At 44.1% G+C, this 24,911-nt stretch overlaps 1 protein-coding gene across 3 annotated transcripts in view; it reads left to right on the forward strand.

Annotated features, from left to right (window-relative positions):
- The window catches only part of ALA2 (aminophospholipid ATPase 2), a 125,360-nt gene that overhangs the window by 90,723 nt on the left and 9,726 nt on the right, over window positions 1–24,911 (forward strand). The window lies entirely within an intron of this gene.

Here is a 24,911-nt window from a genome sequence, read left to right on the forward strand (position 1 = left end):
AAAGTAGAGTCCTGGGAATTCTTTACCTCTATCCAGCTAGATACCACATGCTTTGGCCAAATTTCGGCAGCATAACAGCCCCAAAACCTGAGCGAAACCAATTCCCCTATTGGAACTCACTTCCACTGGCATAAACCCTCTGATTCCTGCTCAAAAACAGTAAATTCAGCATGTTGTATTTACTGGTTTTTGCCCTGTTTTCAGCCCTAAACAGTCCCCGAATTGTCTTCTGTCAGTGGAGCATTGTTCCCAATGGTTCTGGCATCCGTATGGCTGGAAAACAGTCAAATTACAGCGCATAACCAACACTGAATCCGCACCTGTACGGTGAGGTTATGACCCTCACCGGTGCCTGCTTTGGAGTAGCAATTAGCTACCCCTATTCCTGCTCAAGGAGGCTCTTGCCTCAGCACAAAAGCATGAAACCACATAGTTGTACATCAGTCAAATGAAGAGCCCTCTTGTGGGGCATCACATAACTGCACGTAGGAGAGAGAGAGAGCAGTGTGTAGTGTGCAGGTCATCACTCCTAGCACCACACTGTACATAGAATGGAACGAAAGCACTCCATAGCTCTTAACCTGTGACAAAAGCTGAAAAAATGAGCCCTCCGAGCTACAAATTCAGCGCCAGTTCTTGATGCAAGAGAAAGTGCACAGAAATGTGCCACTTGGCACGAATTACAAGCATTTTCCCGTTTTGGGGTTGCCGCCTAAAAATCTCCCGATTGGTTGCCCAGTTGACTTCGCGGCAGAGTTATAAAATGTTCCCCTTGTCATTCCGAAGGTAATGAAGCCAACACATTTCACGGCCCAAAATAGCCCTCCTAATTTTTAGGAGATGCTTCGGTTGGGCTCCCACTGGTCATCTGACCATCTGTTCTCATTGGGACCGCATCCAAAAGTGCAATGTGGCCCAACTGCCAGATACTTTCTGTTGGTGATCCCACCTTGACTTTATACCTTTATTGAGTTCACTTCCTAGTATCCACCAACTTGCTAAGTGCGACAGGGGGACCTACATTACCTCGTACTCAGCCTAGACATCCTCTTACTATACGAATTCCAGTGCCGACCCACTTCCCGTCTGCGGGTGAAACTACCGTTCACATTGGCCATACAATGTCCAACCTATTTGCAACTTCAAAAAGAGGGTCTCAAAAATAAGACAAAAATCATTGGAAAGAAACCAACACTAAGGTTAGCAATTGCCACGTCCTCGATTGCATACCATAAATACATGCCACTGATGATCTTGTGTTGTTAGCACTCTTTTATCACCGCATGTATCCGCAAGAAAGGTCGTAACACATAGATACAAATGACTTAATGAGACCTTCATACTTTTGTCATTTCCATCTATTACATTGAATTCATATGTACATTTGATGTGCTAGCTCTATCATTACCCCTCCTTTGCACACGTTGGGTTGGGGCATAAGTAGGTTGTAACCCAAAGGCTTCAAGGTAAAGTTGCAGTACCTTTGGTGACTCTGACAGTTCATACTCTTCCATTCACTTTGCATCCATAGGCAGATAGTTCTTGAACTTCACCAAATAGCGTCTTGCAACCCGTCCTTTAACTTTTTTGTCCGTATGTGCCAAAACTTGCTCAGGTACCAGGATCTCATCAAGTTCCTCAACTTCTGGCTGATCCTCATCTGGCATATCTTCTGGCACATCACCCACGAAGGGTCTTAAAAGACTCACATGGAATGCATTATGAATGTTCCACGCATCAGGCAATTTCAGCCTGTAAGCCACATCGTTGATCTTGTCAAGCACTTAAAAAGGCCCATAGTAACGCATACTGAGCTTAGGAAACAGTCGTTCCTTGCCCTTCATCTTCTTTAACCTTGCCTTTTCAAACCTTAACAGTACCCAATCACCAGATGATAACAGCAATTCACGATGGTGACGATTAACAACCTTTTTCTGCTTTGCCTGAGTCTTCTCCGAGGCAACTTTAATTTTCTTATACATTTCATCCGTGTTCTCAACATATTGATCTGCCTCAAAGATCTTGTCCTTTGTATGCAAAATGGGAGGAACCTTTTTGCCCCCTTCAACAATCTCAAAAGGTGCCTTGCCAGTCGACGAATGCACCGTATTATTTACGCATATTCAAGCATAGGCAAATATTGTTCCCACTTGCCCTTATCATCCAACACATAGCGTTTCAACAAATCTAAGACAGTAGAATTAGCCTCTTCTGACTGTCCATCCGTTTGTGGATGAAACGAAGATGAGAACTTGAGCGTAGTACCCATGTTCTCAAACAATCCTCTCCAGAACAAATTGGTCATGCGAGGATTACGATCACTGATAATCGATTGTGGCATACCATGGTACTTAAACACATTGTACATAAACAAGCGTGCCATCTGATCAGGTTTTATCTTCTCTTAACCAAGGATAAAATGGGCCTGCTTGTTGAACCTGCAGATAATGGTCCGTATACCATCTTTCCCTGTTGGCGTTCTTGAAAGATCAATGATAAAGTCCATAGCAATGCTTTCCCATGGCTTATCCGGAATCGGCAGTGGTTGTAATAGCCTTGGTGCCTTTTGCCTGTCAAACTTGACCTTTTGGCAAATCAGGCATGCTCGCACAAAGGCATCCACATCTCTCCTCAAGGTAGGCTAAGAGAAGAATGTCTCTACCGCTTTAACTATCGCATCAATACCACGATGCCCTGCATACGGTGGGACATGATTCTCGTCTATGACCTTATGTCGCAATGGCTTAGTGACACAAAGTCGGCCATGCATCATCATAAAATCATCTCTGAGGAGGTAGTGCTCTTGATGTTGCCCCTCTTGTAACTGTTCAAAGATCCTTGCAAAATCTTCATCAATAGCATATTGTTCCTTCATAGTCATCTAGCTCATCATGATAAGGAATTGACACAGTTGAAATCTGTGGCTTTCTTGATAACGCATCAGCCACAACATTCTTCTTGCCTTCCACATGCATAATCTGGAAGTGGAACATAGAAAGAATGTTTGCTGATCGCATATGCTTTTCGGATAGCGTTGACTGTGTCAAGAAGTATCGCAAGGTCTGATGGTCCGTTTGGACAACAAAATCAGCACCTAAGAGATAGTGCTTCAACTAAAAAGCGCATGAATCACGGCCAACAGCTCTTTCTCATAGACTTGCATAGTCTTCTCTTGCCCTTGCAAAATTCGGCTTTCATAAGCTACTACCCATCCATCTTGCATTAGCATTGCTTCGATGCTATTGCCACACGCATCACATTGGACCACAAATGACTTCCTAAGATCTAGCAAAACAATTACTGGATCTGAAGTCAACTTTTCCTTCAAGAGACTAAAAGTTGAAATCTCTTTTTGGGTCCATCTGTAAGTGGCCTCTTTCTTTTGCAAGGCGTGAAGAGGTGATGCCATCTCTGCAAAATTCCTGATAAACCTTCTATAGTAGGAACACAATCCCAAGAAGCTTCTGACATCGTGCACAGTCTTCAAGTCTGACCATGTCTTAATAGCTTTGACCTTTGCGGGATCCATTCTGATACCATCTTTTGAGACTATGTGGCCAAGAAAGTGCATCTCTTCCAAGAAGAATTCACTTTTCTTAGGATTGACAAGTAGCCTGTGACTGTGCAGCTCTTTGAACACAATGGTCAAGTGACGCCTATGCTCCTCTTCATTCTTCGAATAGACTATCATGTCATCAAAGAATGTTCCAACAAACTGTTGATGCAAGCGGAAAATCCGGTCCATCATTCTGTTGAACGTGGCAGGAGTATTTGTTAGCCCAAACGGCATCACTAAAAACTCATAAAGACCAAATGTCGTTCTAAACGCAGTCTTGTGCACATCCTTTGGCCTTATACGAATCTGATGGTACCCACTCTTAAGGTCTATCCTGCTGAAAATTGCAGCACCCTCTAAACGATCGAGATTATCATCAATTCTAGGAATAGGAAACCTATTCTTGATGGTATTCTTGTTCAACGCACGGTAATCAATACACATGCGCCATGAGCCATCCTTTTTCTGCACTAGGAGCAGTGAGGAGCAAAAGGGTCAAGAACTAGGTTGAATCAGCCCCTTCTCTAATAACTTCTCAACCTGGCCCATAATCCCTTTCTGTTGCGCCGCGCTAACCTTGTAGGGAGGTCTATTTGGTGGGCTACACCTTGGCACCAAATCTATCCGATGGTCCTTAGGTCTTTCTGGCGGCAATTGCGACGGTAATGAATCAGAAAAACAGTCACTAAACTCATGTAAAAATGTTGACCTTTCTTTATCTAACATAGATAAATTTGACTGACCATTATCTGAGACATCACGTGCAAAAATCAAGTACACAGAAAGATGATTCTTTTTTACAAAAGTGATAGCGGAAGCAGATACAATAGGGACAGACTCCCCTTTGAGCTTTGCATCCAAAACATGAGTTTTGTCCCTATGTTGAAGGGTGATAGTCTTGCCGAAGGCATCCAGCACGCCATGCACTCTGAAAATCCATGGCATTCCAAGTTGCGCATTGCACCCTTCCAATGGCATGATATAGAACTCTTCGGTGTCCACATACGATTGAATATGCAGACACAGCTTTCCAATAATGGGAGTAACACACTTTAAGTGGCTAGGACATGCCAACCCTGCCTCTGCTGTGTACCTCATCTCTTCAGCTCTGATGGCCAGCTTCATAATTATCTCTCGTGAGATAAAGTATGCTTTGGCACCTGGATCAAAGAAGATGAGTGCCGTCTGATCCCTAACTTTACCCCATGCCCTGCAGAACTCACTGGCATCTGTACTGGGTCTATCACCCACCATATCTGGCACCAAACCTGCCGTGGGTTTAGGCTTCTTGCCTTTCTGGTCTTCTTTATCGTATGAGTCAGCTGGTCTTTTGCTTTGTGGACAATTGGTAGCAAAGTGACCAAGACCTTCTTTTCCTCGAGCGACTTGTGCACAAAAGGCTTCCTTTTATGTTTCTTTGCCTGCGCTCCAAAAGTCCCTGCTGAATCCTTGTCTTTGGTGGCCTTTGCTGACTCCTGTGACGCTTCAGGAGCCGTTTTCACAAAGGGCTTCTTCGCTGAATTTTTCTTTTGCTGCCCTCCTTTCTCGTTGCTCGGAAACCCACTATCCTCTCCTCTCAACAAGGCAAGACCAGTATTAGCAACTTCCATGAGCTGACTGAGGGTAGCCACTCTGTTCTTGGTACAGTAGTTCCGGAGCCCTTTAGGCAGCCCACAACAATACTTCTCTATTTGCTCTGTCAATGGCACAAATCTGTAGGAGGTCATTGAGAGTAACGCTTTACAACACCTCCGATTGTACTCCAGCAAGCTCTTGCATGTAGCCGAAGTAAGTTGGTGCCAATCTGTCATGACGTCGGCTTCAAATTCATTTGACAACCAAGGAGATGCAAACATTTGCTTGAAGCATAGTTACCAGGAACGGGAAATTCGGAACGGGAACGCGGAACGGCAACATGCATGAAATGCCATTCCCTGTTTCGGATACTCACGTTTGAAACACGGAACGGGAAATTGGGATGGGAACGGGGACCTGAAAATGGCCATTCCCTGTTACTATGGCTTGAAGTAGACCCAAGTTGCAGGTGCCTGTCCTTGCATTAACAATGTCGTCCACCATGTAAGCGCATTGTCCTTTAAGAAAGTGGCAACTTTCTTGACCTTAGAGACCTCTGTAAAATTCCGTCATGCATAGGCTATATCAAACTGCTGGAGAAAAGTGAGAGCCTTTGCTTTATCCTCAAAGCCGCTGAAAGTGCTAACCTTTACAGCTGCATCACCTTCTTTGTAAGCTTTCGGCTTTTCCAGTGCCCCCAAGTTGTCATAAGGAATGGTCTGCAACATGGGCACTATAGTAGGCATCATCGGCACATCTTGGCCATTAACATTTTGCATCAAAGGTGTGATATCTGGCTGCTACCAGAAAAACCAGCCATGCCAAAATGACCTTGTGGCACCCCAAATTGGCCCTGGTTGCACTGAAAACCTTGTTGCATGCCAATGCTACAATACATGGTTTTTGGCATCATGCCTTGCATACCCCCAAACACTGTTCCTTGCATATACGGCTGACTTCCAGGCGCATAACCAGCCATACTCTAGAACACAGATCCACCTCCGAAATACCCAGGATGTATCGTGGGTGGTGGAAAAACTTGATGCATTGCCTGGTAACCAGTTCCTTGTCCATTCAAGACAGCATGCGGGCTCTGAAAGTTGGCAGGCTCAACTGGCATAACCTGTGGAATAGGTGTCCTAACCGCCTGTTCAAGGACGGGAGGAACTTGTTTGGGAGCTCTTGACTCCGCAACATGCGAGTGTTCCCTATCCTGCTGAGTTGCATGAAGTACTTGGGCTTGAGCCTCAACAAGCTCCGTTCGCGGTGTAGGTTGCCTATTTTGTTGTTGCACTGGTGGTGCTTGCAAGAACTCCATAAACCTTGGGTTCTGCACCAGTTGCGAAAAGACATTCACCGCGGCAACTAACTGAGTCCTGAACGCATCATCCTCAAGTTGCCCAGTCATAAAGCCCTGTACTACTGGAGGGACATTCACATCAACAGGAGGTACGATCTGACGTGGCCGTGAGCTCTCGCCAATCTCGAAGACCATAGGAGTTTCCTGCCTGTCCTTCGAAGAGAAACCCTCTTCCATAATGCCCTTCCCTTTGTCAGCCATACTGTAATCCCGTGTTCCTATACTCTGTGTCTTTACCCAAAACAACCGAGGCTTACTCTTTGAGGAAAAAGTGATTGATGTCCCGGCAACAGAACCTTGAAACCGGCCCGTGGGGCGGTAGACTTTGGCTTTCACGCGAAATCCTTTACTTTACTTTACACAGACACAGAGACAGAGTACTTTGCAAAAGGAACGTGCGACGGGAATTAACACTTAAGCACACACACGGCTCGGAAGCTAGAATGCTCCGAGCAGACGCCGACAACCTGTAGGCCCCAAAATTGGCGCCCCTTTCGGTATTTCTTTATACTTTGAGAGGGTAAATTACAAAGTAGAGTCCTGGGAATTCTTTACCTGTATCCAGCTAGATACCACCTATTTTGGCCAAATTTCGGCAGCATAACAGCCCCAAAACTTGCGCGAAACCAATTCCCCTGCTAGAACTCACTTCCATTGGCATAAACCCTCTGATTCCTGCCCAAAAACAGTAAATTCAGCACGCTGTATTTACTGGTTTTTGCCCTGTTTTCAGCCCTAAACAGTCCCTGAACTATCCTCTGTCAGTAAGGCAATGTTCCTAATGTAACTAGCGTCCGTATGTCTGAAAAATAGTCAAATTACAGCGCATAACGAGCGCTGAATTCGCACCTGTACGGTGAGGTTATGACCCTCACCTGTGCCTGCTTTGGAGTAGCAATTAGCTACCCCTGTTCCTGCTCAAGGAGGCTCTTGCCTCAGCACAAAAGCATGAAACCACACAGCTGTACATCAGTCAAATGAAGAGCGCTCTTGTGGGGCATCACATAACTGCACGTAGGGGAGAGACAGAGCAGTGTGTAGTGTGCAGGTCATCACTCCTAGCACCACACTGTACATAGAATGGAAAGAAAGCACTCCATAGCTCTTAACCTGTGACAAAAGCTAAAAAAATGAGCCCTCCGAGCTACAAATTCAGCGATAGTTCTTGATGCAAGAGGAAAGTGCACAGAAATGTGCCACTTGGCGCGATTACAAGCATTTTCCCGTTTCGGGGTTGCCACCTAAAAATCTCCCGATTGGTTGCCCAGTTGACTTCGCCGCAGAGTTGTAAAATGTTCCCCTTGTCATTCCGAAGGTAATGACGAGAACACATTTCACGGCCCAAAATAGCAGTTCCCTAATTTTTAGGAGATGCTTCGGTTGGGCTCCCACTCATCATCTTACCATCTATCCTCATTGGGACCGCATCCAGAAGAGCAACGTGGCCCAACTGTTGTATACTTTCTGTTGGTGGCCCACCTTGACTTTATGCCTTTATTGAGTTCACTTCCTAGTATTTACCAACTTGCTAAGTGCGACGGGGGGGGACTACATGACCTTGTACTGAGCCTAGACATCCTCTTACTATACGAATTCCAGTGCCGACCCACTTCCCGTCTGTGGGTGAAACTACCGTTCACATTGGCCATACAATGTCCGACCATTTGCAACTTAAATAAGAAGGTCTCAAAAATAAAACAAAAATCATTGGAAAGAAACCAACAACTAAGGTTAGCAATTGCCACGTCCTCGTGACAGATTCCATCTTAACAACTTATACATGTTGCTCAATGGTACTTCGCCCCCTTAGGTTTGAAGTTTGCGACAGTGGGAGGAGCAGCTGAGGAGAGGAGCCTAGGAGAGGAGGAGGAGGAGGAGAGACGGGGAGACCCTCTCACCATACACATGCTCCAGGTCTTTCAAGGGAGACTTCAACGGGCGTGAGACATGACTTTGAGGAATCTGAGATGCTACCCCTCCTCGACAAGACAGGGGTAGAGAGGACCTCATCTGATACAACTACGCCCACAGCTTACAGACGACACCCGCTCAGGTTGGGATCTCAGTATTGTCTCGTTAATTTTAACGGGATGGCCGTGTGGCCAGATTCGGGAGGTCTCACATGTAGTTTGGCATAAGTCTAAGAGGGACATAGGACAGTGGACAACATTCTTGGATCTAGGGAGGCAACACATCATATTCCCCCCAGCCCATCGGTGTTGATCCCACTTACCTTTAAACTTTTATCTAACAACACACCCCCACCATGCATATCATCCACATGCACCTGACATACCATCGTATTCTTCTCACATGATCTGTCTGATATCCAGGCTCAACACGTTAAGGCATCTCCTAGCTAAACCCTTCAACACCACTTGGGGCGCTCTGCCCACAAGTCTCTTGTTTTGCACAGAGTGGGTCTTAGTAGTTTCCCCCACACCACTTGTCACAAGAGGCTGTGACAACCACTAACTTTTGTTGTTGATTTCTTTCCCTTGATTTTTATCTATGTTTTGGGACCCTCTTTTGGAAGTCACAAATAGCGGGACATTGTATGGCCAATTTGAAATGGCCGATGGCCGAGAGTTTCACGCCAAGAGATGGTTGGGCCGATTGGCACTAAAATCCGAGTAGTAAAGGGTGGCTAGGCTCAGTTCAAAGTCATTTAGGCCCCACATGACACTTTATAAGGTGGTGGGTACTAGGAAATCAACTCGAAAGGGCATAAGGGACACATGGCGGCTAGAGAGCAATTCGCCAGACACCTCAGCAAGGAGGGGCGCCCAAAATCAATCAAGAGAGAGAGGGGGCTGATTTGACTTCATTGTGAGCCTACGGTGCGTGTGCGTGTGCGTGTGTGTGTGTGTGTGTGAGAGAGAGAGAGAGAGAGAGAGAGTAGTGGGTGCTGGTTTACAGCTTTAAAGGAAAGTTTGTCTTCTCCTCTGTCCTATGTAGCACGATGATTTGGCTCTCGTGTGTTAGGTTTGATGACGGCTATGGAGGGTGGCGTCTGAGGAGAAGCGCCATGGCGGGCAAAAGTGCAAAGAACGAGTCGACGAGAGAGTAGTGGGTGCTGGTTTACAGCTTTAAAGGAAAGCTTGTCTTCTCCTTTGTTCTATGTAGCACAATGATTTGGCTCTCGTGTGTTAGGTTTGATGACGGCTATGGAGGGTGGCGTCTGAGGAGAAGCGCCATGGCAGGCAGAAGTGCAAAGAACGAGTCGATGAGAGAGAGAGAGAGAGAGAGAGAGAGAAATGAAATGAAATGAAATGTTATATTAACGTCTTCAAAAGGCCAAAGTGACCTACGAGACCAGAAAGTTACAATGTGGTGGATCTGATACAAAGTCAGAGTAACAAGATGACAAAATGACAAAATAAAATACTAGGGAATCCTAAACTGCTAGGTCTGAACTAAGCAGCTAGCTGGGATGGCTAGATCACGAGAGAGAGAGAGAGAGAGAGAGAGAGAGAGAGAGAGAGAGAGAGATGAAATGAAATGAAATGTTATATTAACGTCTTCAAAAGGCCAAAGTGACCTATGAGACCAGAAAGTTACAATGCGGTGTATCTGATACAAAGTCAGATTAACAAAATAAATTAAACTAGGATAACAAAATATAAATACCGCGGGATCCTAAACTAAGCATTACAATGTGAAGACAATATGGGAGGGGAGTAGAGATCCATTCCTCCCAGAGAGAGAGAACAGAGAGATTTGACACAATAATAAAAAACACGCTATGCTTGATTATTTTTCCTTTGTAAAAACTTACAATATATATATATATATATATATATATATATATATATATATATATATATATATATATATATATTGTAAGTATATATATAGCAAAAGTTGCCATGCAAACTGGTAAAAGTAAATGAAGCTTCATCTGCCTGCTCCAAGGGGGTTTCCTACAGGCTGACACCAAAAAACTAAACGAGGGCTTGAACCCAACAATCCCCCCCTCAAGCCCGAACTAGATAGACCACTCTCATGATACCTCGAGTTTGTGGTGTACTCGTCAACCGTGAATTTTAGGTTCTCTCACAACCAAGGATTTTGGTGTATCCATAACCTGGTGCTTTGATAGCAAAACCCCCCCTTGAACAGATAGGGTGCAGGTCAAAAAATTAGCTACCAATAAATGGAGTTTTTGGTTCACTGCCAAACCTTGGGTTTAAGGTGTACCCAATAACCTCATGAGTAGCAAAACAAATTAGGACTGAGAATTGGGAGGTCTTACCACTTGTGACAGTGTCTATAGCCCGTACAATGTATGTCATGGCATGAATGACAACAGATACAATAAAAGAGGCTTTGACTTTAAAAGTGTATGATCGTTTTGACAATAAACAAAAAGAGGACAAATCTATGACATTGAACAAAGAAAAGTAGTTTTCTATACTCTGCATGTGTAGCTTGTTGCTGCAAACCTTCGATTTGGGTGCTTTTCATTCATCAAATCACCTTTTGTGAGGACAACTTGTCTCATCGGATCAGTCTCTACTGTTATCTCCTCTTGGCGAACCCATTTGAATCCATAAAGCATAAGAAAAACCGCCATGAGATGGCTTTTGAAAAACTTGGAGTCCATTGGGGATGCTCACTTTGTGATTAATGAAGTTCAAGTTTGCAAAAGTAGCCACAAAGAGAAAGGACTCCTTTCTTCTGAGTTTCCATATTTCTGTCACAACGATATATTTCCCTTGCACTTTCTTGTTGGGTGCTTGATAATATGAATTGGATACAAGGCAACGTACATGGCAACAACAGCAACAAACAAAGTGGGAGTCGAGAAGCCAGAGAGGTTAACAGCATTTATTCCATCGGTACGAGCAGAGATGGACTGAAACAAGGCCACCACCAGCTTGTAGCCTGCCCCAAGCCCCTTCAATGCCTCACTTCTCCAATTTATACCCAGCATGCACATCATTTGACATCCATTCCAGAATGCCGCACTCCCCACTAATTAAAATGTTCCATCACTTGGAAATATGTGCGAAAAGCGTCTCTCTTTGGCTGCAAGTATATATGCATACACTTCTTTTCTCTTTCCATTTGCACATCTGTACAAGACCCACATGCAAAAGCGTAGTATAAATGCATATAGAGTGTTACCCATCAACATAAGTGTACTAAGGCAGAGAAGCATCACCCACGATCGTTGCAATGGCACCATATTCTCATCCAGAAGTACGTACTCACAATTACCGAAGGCTGATACTGTCGCAAAAAATGGAGAAAAGACCCACATGCAAAAGCGTAGTATAGGTGCATATAGAGTGTTACCCATCAACATAAGTGTACCAAGGCAGAGAAGCATCACGCACGATCGTTGCAATGGCACCATATTCTCATCCAGAAGTACGTACTCACAATTACCGAAGGCTGACACTGTCACAAAAATGGAGAAAAGGCCAGGATGAACATGGTTTTGCATCAGCACAGGGAGGCGGGAACGCTTCATGATAGGTCTTTGTAGCATGTGGGTGTGTGGGGATTCCGTAATCTGAGGGTTTCTGAGGGATGGGTTTGTTGAAGAAGAAGAGCTAGAGGGGGATGGCCAGTGTGGCTCTAATACCCGGTGTTAGGTTTGAGGACGGCTATGGAGGGTGGCGTCTAAGGAGAAGCGCCATGGCGGGTAGAAGTGCAGAGAGAGAGAGAGAGAGAGAGAGAGAGAGAGAGAATCGACACAATAATAAAAAACACGCTATGCTTGATTATTTTTCCTTTGTAAAAACTTACAATATATATAGCAAAAGTTGCCATGCAAACTGGTAAAAGTAACTGAAGCTTCATCTGCATGCTCCAAGGGGGTTTTTCACGAGCTGACACCAAAAAACTAAACGAGGGCTTGAACCCAACATCATGCACCTCTCTCCCCTTTTGAATACAGAATCATGATGCTTGTCTCAAGGGCTATTCATTTGTATGTATAGTTGTGTGGGTTTATGCACGATTGCTGATGCAAGAGCCTCTTGCACAAGTACCGGTTTAGCTAATTGCTAATCCACAAGTTGATTCGGAGAGATTTCTAGCGAGAAATCTCATCTAAATCAAAGGGCAAGTAGCCCTACAGGTGTGGGAACTCGAGGGCTTACTACAGATGCGACCGGCACGCAAAACGGAGCCCAAAACAAAGAATTACAGCTTGCTGTAATTTTATGCAGGTTTAGGGTTTCGACCCTTTTTTATGCCATAAAGTCCCAGGAGCTTCGGGGAAGCTAGTGAATTGTGAAAGAGGTGGAGGCGGAAAACAGAGATTTCAGCATGCTGTATTTTCTTGCCAGGTTTGTCAAAGTGCTCTAATGTGCACGGGATGTCACCTAGTGCATGGGGATTTGGTCTATGAAGCCTTCTACTGCAGTTATGCAATTTGGGGTGCCACATACCGCTTTTGGTATGTCTGGTTTTTCGAATCAGCAGGCAAATATGGCACCAAGAAATCAAGATCCTGATGGCCAAGGGGCACAAATGATCCCTGCCACTATAGCCATGTTGCAAACACTTCCCTATGAGAATTTGGGAGTGCTAGAAAAGCCAAAACCATACCAAGAAGGTGGTGCAGCTGTTAAGTTTGATACTTCCAACGGATTTGAGGACAAGACAAAGGCTCTTACTTTCCTCCAATAGTTTGATAGTGCGTATGCAAGGGGGAATTTTACAAACGCCTCCAAGGTCAAGAAAGTTGTCACTTTCTTGAAAGGAAATGCGTGTTGATGGTGGACGACAAGCACCCGCCACATGGGTTTACTTCAAGCAATTGTTTGCATTTGGATGGTTGTCAAATGAATTTGAACCTAATGTCATGACAAATTGGCACCAACCCAATGCAACTACTTGCAAAAGCTTAGAGTATTGTCACGAGACTGTGGCAACCACTTACCTTAGTTGTTGGTTTCTTTTGCTTGATTTTTGGGACCCTCTTTTTGAAGTCACAAATGCTCGGACATTGTATGGCCATTGTGAAACAGACGACAACTGAGAGTTTCACCTGCAGCAATGAAGGGCAGGTCGCTACAAGATGGTCGGGCCAGTCGGCATTCAATTCCAAGCAGTAAAAGGGTGGCTAGGCTCAGTTCAAAGTCATTTAGGCCCCACGCGACACTTATAAGTTGGTGGGTACTAGGAAATTATGGAAAGCTTGTCTTCTCCCTTGTCTCATCATGTAGCACGATGATTTGCTCTCGCGCATACATATAGTAATGCCCCACTAGTTGGGCTTCTCGAATTGACCATGTACAGTTCCGAGGGTTTTATGCACGTTTGCCAAGGCAAGAGCCTTCTGTACAAGATCCGGATTAGCTAATTGTAAATCCCCCAAAGGTACGCACAGTTCCATTGCGAAGGATTGCAAAAACAGAGAGTTTTCTCGCGTGAAAACTCGTTTGATTCAAAGGGGAACTATCCCATTGCATGCGGGAGCATTTGAGACACGCGTAGACGTGTTCACTCCGCTCCGACTTAAAATAGAAAATTATAGCATGTGTTTTTCTGCAATTTTAGGGTTTCACCCCTAAACTGTAGGAGATTACCAGGGGAGCCTCGGGAAGGTCTTGGGATGCTTACTTGACAATGGAAAGCTTCTAGAGTGCTAAGTGTGTGACATGTACTTTTGACCTACAAGGTTTTTGCACCGTTATGTTGGCGAAATTGGGTCAAAAACCTGCAATTACAGCCATGGACAGGTTTGGACAGCTTGGTGAGAGTTAGGTGAAAGCGTTCCGATCGTTTATTCGCAATAAGAATAAAGAAATATCAAAAGGGGTGCCGGTCTACAAGGTGTCGCTGTTTGCTTGGAAGCACTCTAGCTCCCAGGCCGTGTTTTGTTTGAAGTGTAATTTCAAGTCACAGGCTTATTCGTGAAGTTCCTCTGTGTCATAAAGTATAACAGTGTAAAGATCGGGTGAAAGCTAAAGACTACTGCCCTCTAGCGAGTCTACGGGCTGGTTCCAAGGTTCCGTCGCCGGATTAGAATCACTCTCTTAGCCTTTGTTGGTTTTCGGCGAGGACACAGAGCACAGGAACTTGGAATTACACTATGGCTAACAAAGTGAATGGCACCAGGGAAGAGGGTTCCACTAGACAAACAGGTTGTTGTTCCTCCAGTGTTCGAGGTTGGCGAGAGTTCATGGTCACCCTTGTCGATGCCTTTTGTTGATGTGAATGCTCCACAAGCGCAAGGGTTTATGACTGGGCAACTAGACGACAATGCATTTAGGACAGAGCCAATTGCCGCTATGAATGTGTTTTCTCGGTTGGTGCAAAATCCTTGGTTTATGGAATTTCTGCAAGCGCCACAAATGCCACAGCAGACAAGGCAACTTTCTCATACAGGAGAGCCCGTTGAGGCTCAAGCCCAGGTCCCTTGTGCGTCTTCGTAGGGCAGGGACCAATCACATGTTGCGGAGCCAATTGGAGCTCCAATACAAATTTCTTCTGTCCACGAACAGGTGGTTAGGACGCCTATTCCATAGGCTTTACCAGTTCTGCCAACCATCTTTTAGAGTCCAAATGTTGCATAAAATGGACAGGGAACCAGTTTCCAAGCTATGCAACATGTTCTTTCACCACCCATGGTACATCTTGGGTCTTGGGTATTTCTGGGGTGGATTTGGGTTTCAAAGCATGGCTAGTTATGTGCTTGGAAACCAACAACATATGCTAGGAACAGTCTTTGGGGGTATGCAAGGCAAAACCCCATGTATGGTAATATTGGCATGCAGCAAGGGCAGGGGGGGAATTTTATAGAAGCCTCCAAGGTCAGGAAAGCTGCCACTTTCTTGAAAGGTAATGCGCATGGTGGATGACACTGTTGATGCAAGGACAGGCACCCGCCACATGGGTTTACTGCAAGCAAATGTTTGCATCTGCGAGATGTCAAACGAATTTGAAGCCGATGTCATGTCAGATGGGCACCAACTCATTGCGTCTACTTACAAGAGTCTAAGGAGTACAATCGGAGGTTCTGTAAAGCGTTGCTCTTAGCAACCTCCTACATGTTTGTGCCATTAACAAAGCAGATTGAGAAATATTGTTGTGGGTTGCCTAAAGGGCTTAGAAATTGCTATACAAAGAACAAAGTGGCCGCCCTTACTCAACTTATGGAAGTTGCAAACACTGGTCATGCCTTGTTGAAGGGAGAGGACAGTGGGTTTCAGGGCAACGTGAAAGGGGGTCAGCTCAAGAAAATTTCAGCAACGAAGCTCGTTGCCAAAGCAGCTCGTGAAGCGTCACAAGGGTCAAAAAAGGCAAATAAAGGCAAGGACTCAGTCGAGACATTTGAAGGACATGCCAAGGAAAAGAAAAGGAAGCCTTTTGTGCACAAGTCGTTCGAGGAAAAGAATGCTTTAATGGCTCAGAACAAATGCTTTATTTGCAAGCAGCCTGGTCATTTTGTTGCAGATTGTCCACAGAGAGAGAGACCAGCTGAATCAGAGGATAAAGAGGACAAGAAAGGGAAGAAGCCCAAACCCACGGCCGGGTTAGTGCCAGATATGGCCAAAGTCAGATGGCAGTGAGTTATGCAAAGCGTGGGGTAAAGTCAGAGACCAGACAACACTCATCTTCTTTGATCCAAGTGCAAAAGCAAACTTTATCTCACTAGAGTTGGCCATCAAGTTGGGCATCAAGGCCGAAGAGATGGGGTACACAATAGAGGCAGGGTTCGCATGTCCTAGCGACTCAGAGTGTGTTATTCCTATCATTGGAAAGCTGCGTCTACATAGTCAGTCATATGTGGACACACATGAATATCATGCCACTAGTAGGGTGCGATGCGCTGTTGGGAATCCCGTGGATGTTCCGTTTACATGGAGTGTTGGATGTCTTCAACAAAAAGCTCACCCTTCAGCATAGGGGCAAAACTCACATCCTTGATTTAAAGCTTAAAGGGGAGTCTGTCCCTATTATATCTGCTTCGGCTATTACTTTTGTAATTAAGAATCATGTGTCTACGTACTTGATTTTTGCAAGTGACGTTTCAGATAATTGTCAATCAAATTTATCTGTGTTAGATAAAGAAAGGTCAACATTTTTGCGAGAGTTTAGTGACTCTTTTTGTGATTCATTTAAATCTTGGTTGCCGCCGGAGAGGCCTGAGGATCATGCAATGGATTTGGTGCCAGGTTGTAGCCCACCAAATAGGCCTCCCTACAGGGTTAGTGCGGCTCAACATATAGAGATTATAAGCCAAGCTGTTAGAAAAAGGGCCAATTCAACGCAGTTCTTCACCCTTTTGCTCCCTAGTGCTTCTAGTATAGAAGAGGGATGGCTCTTGGCGCATGTGTGTTAACTACCTTGTGTTGAATAAGAATACCATCAAGAATAGGTTTCTTATTCCAAGGATTAATGATATTCTTGACCGTTTAGAGGGTGCTGCAATGTTTAACAGGATAGACCTTAAGAGTGGGTACCATGAGATTTGTATCAGGCCAGAGGATGTGCTTAAGACTGCGTTTAGAATGATATTTGGTCTTTACGAGTTTCTAGTGATGCCTTTTGGTCTTACAAATGCTCCTGCTACGTTCAATAGGATGATGGATTGGATTTTTCGCCCACATCAAAAGTTTGTTGGCACATTCTTTGATGACCTGATAGTCTATTCAAAGAATGAAGAGGAGCATAGGCATCACTTGACCATCTTGTTCGAAGAGGTATGTAGTCACAATTTACTTGTCAATCCTAAGAAAAGTGAATTCTCCTTGGAAGAGATCCACTTTCTTGGCCATATAGTGTCAAAGGATGGTGTCCGAATGGATCCTGCCAAGGTTGAAGCAAGTAAGGCATGGCCAGACTTGAAGACTGTGTACGATGTTTGTAGCTTCTTGGGCTTATGTTCTTACTACAGAAGGTTTATCAAGAACTTTACCGAGATTGCTTCACCCCTACATGCTTTGCAAAAGAAAGAGGTCACTTTCAAGTGGACACAAAAAGAGATTTCAGCTTTTAATCTCTTAAAGTAAAAGAGGTGACTTCAAATCCAGTAATTGTCTTACCAGATCTCAGGAGGTCATTTGTGGTCTGGTGTGATGCATGTGGCAATAGTATCGGGCAGTGTTAATGCAAGATGGTCGGGTAGTAGTTTATGAAAGTCGAATCTTGCGTCGAGAAAAGACTATGCAAATCTATGAGAAAGAGCTATTGGCTGTGATTCATGCGCTTCCAAGTTGGAAACACTACCTGCTAGGTGTTGATTTTGTTGTCCAAACAGATCATCAGACCTTGCAATACTTTTTGACACATTCAAAGTTATCTGAAAAGCTTATGCGATGCGCAAACATTCTCTCTATGTTCGACTTTCGGATTGTGCATGTGGAAGGCAAGAAGAATGTTGTGGCTAATGCCTTATCAAGAAAGCCACAAATTTCAGTTGTGTCAATTCCTTATCATCATGAGCTTGATGACATGAAGGAACAATATGCTGTTGGTGAAGACTTTGCAAGTATCTTTGAACAATTGCAAGATGGACAACGCCATAAGCACTATCTCCTTGGGGATGGTTTTATGATGATGCATGGCAGACGATGTGTCACTAGGCCATTGCTACATAAGGCTATGGTAGAAAGTCATGCTCCACAGTATGCAAGGCATCGTGATATAGATGCGACAATGAAAGTGGTCGAGACATTCTTTTATTACTTTGAGGAGAGATGTAGATGCCTTTGTGTGAGCATGTGTGAATTGCCAAAAGGTCAAGTTTGACAGGCAAAAGGCACCAGAGTTGTTACAACCACTGCCTATTTCAGTTAAGCCATAGGAACTTGGGAATGATGGTATATGGACCATTATTTGCAGGTTCAGCAAACAGGCCCATTTTATCCATGTCAAGAAGAAGATAAAATGTGATTAGATGACATGGTTGTTCATGTACAATGTGTTTTAGTACCATGGTATGTCACGGTCTATTGTTAGCGATCGTGATTCTCGCATGACAGGTTTATCTTGGAGAGGATTATTTGAAAACACGGGCACTACGCTTAAGTTTTCATTTTTGTTTCATCCACAAATTGATGGACAATCAGTCTTCAGAAGAGGCTAATTCTACTATCTTAGGTTTGCTTAAATGCTATATGCCAACAGTCAGACAATAAGGCAAGTGGGAACGGTATTAAATATTTATCTATTCTTGGGTATGCATACAACAATACGGTGCTTTCGTCAACAGACAAGGCACCTTTTGAAATTGTTGAAGGTGAAAAAAAGTTTCCTCCCATTTTGCAGACAAAAGATAAGATTGTTGAAGCAGATCGATATGTAGAGAACATGGATGAAATGTATAAGAAAATCAAGCTTGCCTTGGAGAAGACTGAGACAAAGCAAAAAAAGATTGTTGATCGTTATCATCGTGAACTCTTGTTTTCACCTAGTGATTGGGTTCTTTTGCGGTTTGAAAAGGCAAGGTTAAAGAAGATGAAGGACAAGGAAAGGTGGTTTCCGAAGCTGAGCATGCGTTACTGTGGATCTTACAAGTACTTGACAAGATCATCGATGTTGTTATAGGCTGAAATTGCCTGACACTTGGAACATTCGTAATGCGTTTCACGTGAATCTTCTAAGACCCTTTGTGGGTGATGTACCAGAAGATAGGCCAAATGAAGATCAACCAGAAGTTGAGGAACTTGATGAGATCTTGATACTTGAGAAGATTTTCGTACATAAAGAGAGAAAGGTCAAGGGAAAAGCTGCATGGCGTCATCTAGTGAAGCTCAAGAACTATTCACCTATGGATGCAAAGTGGATGGAAGAGAATGAACTGTTAGAGTCACCAAATGTGTTGCAGCTTTACCTTGAAGCCTTCGGTTTACCACCTGCATATGCCCCAACTCAACGTGCTCAAAAGGGGGGTGATGATGGAGCTAGCACATCATATGCACATACAGATTTAGTGCAATAGAAGTGTACAATGCTCAACAAATGTTAAAGATATAATGCTCACTTCTATCATAGACAGAGATGACCAAAGTATGAGGTTTCATTAAGTCATTTGTATCTATGTTTCATGACCTTCCTTGCGAATACATGTGATGATAAAATGGTGCTAATCACACTAAATCATCTATGCGTGTATATTAGGCATGCAATCGAGGACGTTTGCGATTTTAAGAGGGAGGTAGGTCACGAGGCTGTGACAACCACTAACTTTAATTGTTGCTTTTTTTCCGTTGATTTTTGTTTAATTTTTAGGACCCTCTTTTTGAAATCACAAATGGCCAGACATTGTATGGCCAGTGTGAAATAGCCGATGGCCGAGAGTTTCACCGATAGCAATGAAGGCTAAGTTGCCACGAGATGTTGGGCCAATCGGCACAAAAATCCGAGTAGTGAAAGGGTGGCTAGGCTCAGTTCAAAGTCATTTAGGCCCCACACAACACTTTATAAAGTGGTGGGTACTAAGAAATTAACTCAAAAGGGTATAAGGGACACATGGCGGCTTGAGAGCACACCTCAGCAAGGAGGGGGCGCCCAAAATCGATCGAGAGAGAGAGGGGGGCTGATTTGACTTCATTGTGAGCCTACAGCGCGCGCACGTGTGTGTGTGTCTGTGTGAGTAGTGGGTGCTGGTTTACAGCTTTAATGGAAAGCTTGTCTTCTCCTTTGTTCTATGTAGCACGATGATTTAGCTCTCATGCACCTCTCTCCCCTTTTGAATACAGAATCTTGATGCCTGGCTCAAGGGCTATTCATTTGTATGTAAAGTTGTGTCGGTTTAAGCGTGATTGCCGAGGCAAGAGACTCTTGCACAGGTACCGGATTAGCTAATTGCTAATCCCCCGCATGTAAGGTTGATTCTGAGAGATTTCTGGATTTCTAGCGAGAAATCTCGCCCAAATCAAAGGGCAAATAGCCCTATAGGTGTGGGAACTCGAGGGCTTGCTACATATGCGAGCGGCACGCGAAACGGAGCCCAAAACTGGAAATTACAGCTTGCTGTAATTTTTGGCAGTTATAGGGTTTCGATCCTTTTTGTTGCCAAAAAGTCCCAAGACCTTCGGGGAAGCTAGGCAATTGTGAAAGAGGTGTTCCGGTGCATTTTAGAGGCGAAAAATAGAGATTTCAGCATGCTGTATTTTCTCGCCAAGTTTGTCAAAGTGCTCTAATGTGCATGGGAAGTTACCTAGTGCATGCAAATTTTGTCCGTGAAGCCTTCTACTACTGATATGTTACCGAAATTGGGCTAGAGTAGGCCATTTTCAGCTCAATATAAGTGGGACAGCACGTAGGCATTTACTGGTTTTCTCCAAAGTTTATTTGCAATAAAGAAATACGGAAAGGGGCGCCAACCTTTGGGGCCAACGTGGTGTCGCCGTCTACTTGGGAGCACTCTAGCTGCAAAGTCATGATTTGTTTTGAGGTGTTGAATGCCAGTCACACGTTTGTTCGTGAAACTCCTCTATCGTAAAGTTAATCAGTGTAAAGATCGGGTGAAAGCCAAAGTCTACCGCCCTTTAGTGAGTCTAGAGGCCAGTTTCATCACTCACGTAGAGAGTACTCCAAGCCTCTGCAATTATGCCCTAGAATAGATTGTACGAGCGAGTGCAGAGAACTATATAGATGTCTATGTGCACAACTTGCGCTAGATGAATCATGAAAGAGGCTTGCAATCTAATTAGGACCCTCACCCATTGTGAAAAGTGAGAGTCGAGGGGGGCCTAGGAGCTAGAGCCGTTGCACCTACTCATGAATTGAGGTTTGCTTGTGGCATGGCGTCGACCATGGGAACCCCATCCACCCACCCCCATTCTGGACCCATAGAGATAGCATGAGTACACACAAAGACACTATCAAGTACCTTGATAGCCACCGATTCTAGAGATGCATGCCTGACCACATCCAATTTTTTTACAATTGCAATGATGGAGAGGGCTATCTGCTGCATGCAACATGGTCATTCCACAAATCACACAGGTATGCAGAGTGAGCACCGCATACATGCCGAAGGCATCCTCGCCCCTTCGTTGCCTTGTTCCTTAATAGAGCACTGGGAGAGGGATTACTAGCAGGGTTGTCACAAGTCATGACGTAGCAACTGAGCCGTCCGTTGGAATTACTGCAGAGAGAAAGAAATAGATCGCAAAGTGATGACATCACAGTGGTGCTACGGAGCTGACGTGGCAACACGTAAATTACGACGGAAATTGTTGAAGTGTCACATGGCAGCGAAGGAGGTCTTGGGCGCCAATTTTAGCCTTGGTTGCTTTGGATGTAGCGTAACTCTTTGTATGCAATGCTTTTCGGTAAGGGGCCTGTAAAGCTTATAAGGAGCCTTGGGGGTTGTCTACTACAAATGAGTGCATAGTTGCATAGTTGCACGAGGACTCCCCAACAATTGCACTCTGTGATTGCTAATTTAAAAGGTACGGAAAGGCGCTCTAGACTTTGAGGCTGGTGCATGCGGAAGTGGAACTCCGCCGCTTCGTCGTGTCTAAAGCTTTGCTACCACTATAACCGGCTTAGAACTAACAAGATACTAATCTCAAAGCAATACTCAAATAGAACTGGAAAACTTTAACACTTAACTTCAAAATTGAAAGTAGTCGTGACACGACGAAGCGGCGGAGTTACGCTTCCGCATGCACCAACCTCAAAGTCTAGGGCGCCTTTCAATACCTTTTAAATTAGCAATCACAGAGTGCAATTGTTGAGGAGTCGCCGTCGCACGTGCAACTATGCACTCATTTGTAGCAGACAACCCCCAAGGCTCCTTATAAGCTTTACAGGGCACTTGCCGAAAGCATTGCATACAAAGAGTTGCGCTACATCCAAAAGCAACCAAGGCTAAAATTGGCGCCCAAGAGCTCCTTCGTTGCCATGAGACACTTCAACAATCTGCGTCGTAATTTGCGACTACTTTGAGTTTTGAAGTTCAAGTGTTAAAGTTTTCCAGCTCTATTCGAGTATTGCTGTGAGATTAGTGTCTTGTTAGCGCTAAGCCGGTTATGGTGGTAGCAAAGCTTTAGGTGATTCTTCTACTATGGAGGATCCGGTCTGAGTTTTTGCGGCATAGGTCATGGTTTTGATAGAGAATTCAATCAAGAACGAGAACATGCTTGCCTACAGTTTTGCTTGACAATGACTAATGGCAACGGAGATTCAAACAACAACAAATCAAGAGATGTGGAGTTTGATGGCCCACTCGAGGAACCTCATACCGAGGATGCACAATTTGCAAATCTTTGCCGACAATTGTAGGTTGGCACTTGGCAAGCGGATGATGAAGTATAGAAGGATTCAAATTATGCAAAGTTTTTGAAAACCAACCGATTTTAGAGTTTTGTGAGAGGTGGCAGAAGGTCGCCAATCTGCCCCTCAAGTTGGCAATTAAGTTAAGCCAAAATTTGACAAAAAATCCTCTCTTTTGACAAAAGACTTTTGATAGAAGAGGACATTGAACAAGCTATGGAGCAGAAAATCAAGGAACTACTAAAGCATCAGAAATATTTATGCAAGGGACGAAAGTCCGAGTTTTTCCCAAGCTATCTAGGCCAGCAATCTACTTTTGAAGAACTCACAGAGAAGGGATCTAGAAAGAAACACCGCCGCCGCATTCACTCTGAAGACGACACCAGACCTTCTTCTTCTCCTTTTCTTCAAGTCAGGATGTCACAAGACGGGCACCACATGCCAATAGAAAAGAACAGACTGAATAGACTTTTAGCACTTCAATAAAAATAGAACTGAGAGAGAGAGAGAGACGACGGAGTGGCGGAATTCCACCCTATAGAGTATTGGCCCCAATCCTTGGCGTCCCTTTCGGTATTTCTTTATATTGCATCAACACAATACAAGCCGGTACTCCAGACTTTGCACCTTCTCCAAGAAGCATGCCAGAGAATGAGCCCTAACCTCATATTTAAAGGCCCTAGGCCCCAAAAGAGTGAAAAGCCTTCAAACTCAAAATCATATGGTCCAAAAGCAAAGCCAAAAAGCTGCCAGCGTAAATCATGAAATCCGTACAGCTGCCACGTCATCAGCCAGCACAAAACGCAGAAATCCGTACAGCTTGCCACGTCATCAACAACTACGCAATTTTTGGAAATCTATTGCTGCTTCTTTTATTGCTTCTACTTCTTCTAGGGTTTTGGCCCCTCGGCCGGTAGCTCCGTTCTTCAGTAGGTCGACACATGAGCAGTTTGTTACAGAGGAAGACAGATGGGAGTTGAGGAGAAGGAAACATCATAAGAGTAGATTCCAAAAGAGGTGGAAGAACTCGTCGTTCAAACATCAACATTACTTCTGACGACAACAACTGATTTCTACACCCTTGGGACCATCTTTAGCAAAAAGAGGAATCATTTGATTCGAAGTAAGACAATATTGAGCAGAGAAAGGTCTAGAAGGAATTCAAGGATGGGGGCCAAAGCGTAAAGTTCAACACTTTCTCCAACCACAAGGATACCGATTGCCTTGTCTTTTATTGGATAGTTTAATGCCGCTTTCTCCGGAGGGAAGTCCAGGAAAGCATGTGCAAATTGGGTGAAGTCCAAGAAATTGTTTTCATGTAGACTCCCAAGTTTTTTGAAGCCGATGTTTTGAAGGCTTGGAATCATCTATGGGTGAAAGAGGAAGACACTATTTCTACTTACAATCAAAGGTATTGGGATACATTCCTACTAGTGGCTTGTCCCAAAACTCTTCTTGAAAAAGGAAATAGAATGGTATTGTTGTGGTCTACCAAAAGAAATACAAAGATACTGTTTGAATCAGAGGTCTTCAAGTATACAACGACTTGTGAAGCATTCTATGGACAGTTTTTTGTTGAGAATAGGTCATTGACTTATGCTATAGATGAGAAGTGACTAAAGCCGCACGGAAAGAAGCATCAAAGGACGAGGAAATCCAAGCAAGCAGAGCAAAGTTTCAATTTTTATGCCCATCATTGTATTTGTGGAGTTCTTTGCAAAGGTTGATGTAAAAGTGTCTAGAAGAATGATGTCGGTCAAGTGCGTAGACAATGAAGATGTATTAGAATTTGTGGATGAAGGTTGGAGTCAAAAAACAATGAATGGATCCTTTGCAAAGTGCAATTTGGCTCCATTACCTGTAAATACATGATCAATACCCAAAACTTCATTATTATTTTTTTTTATAGTCGATAGCATCATGTGGTGGGGGACTTGGTCCCGTTAGATTAAAACAAGGATGATTTTAATAAGAACCCCATTGAGGAAATTGATGTATGGATGAACAATGAACACTTGGCAACATTGAAGATAAGAACCAAGTGCATATTGTACCAAGTGAGGCAGGACTCACACAATGAGGAGATGTGGAATAATATAAGAAGGAAAGTACTTTAGGTGTGGAGGAACAGGAAATATTCTAGCCAAGTGTCCTAAGAAAGAGGGGAAGACCGAAGACAAACACCAAAAATGTCACAAACTGATGATGTGTCAAAGCCCTGAAGAA

Source organism: Adiantum capillus-veneris, chromosome 29 (genome assembly GCF_014529385.1).
Source record: "Adiantum capillus-veneris isolate H3 chromosome 29, ASM1452938v2, whole genome shotgun sequence".
Classification (NCBI taxonomy): domain Eukaryota; kingdom Viridiplantae; phylum Streptophyta; class Polypodiopsida; order Polypodiales; family Pteridaceae; genus Adiantum; species Adiantum capillus-veneris.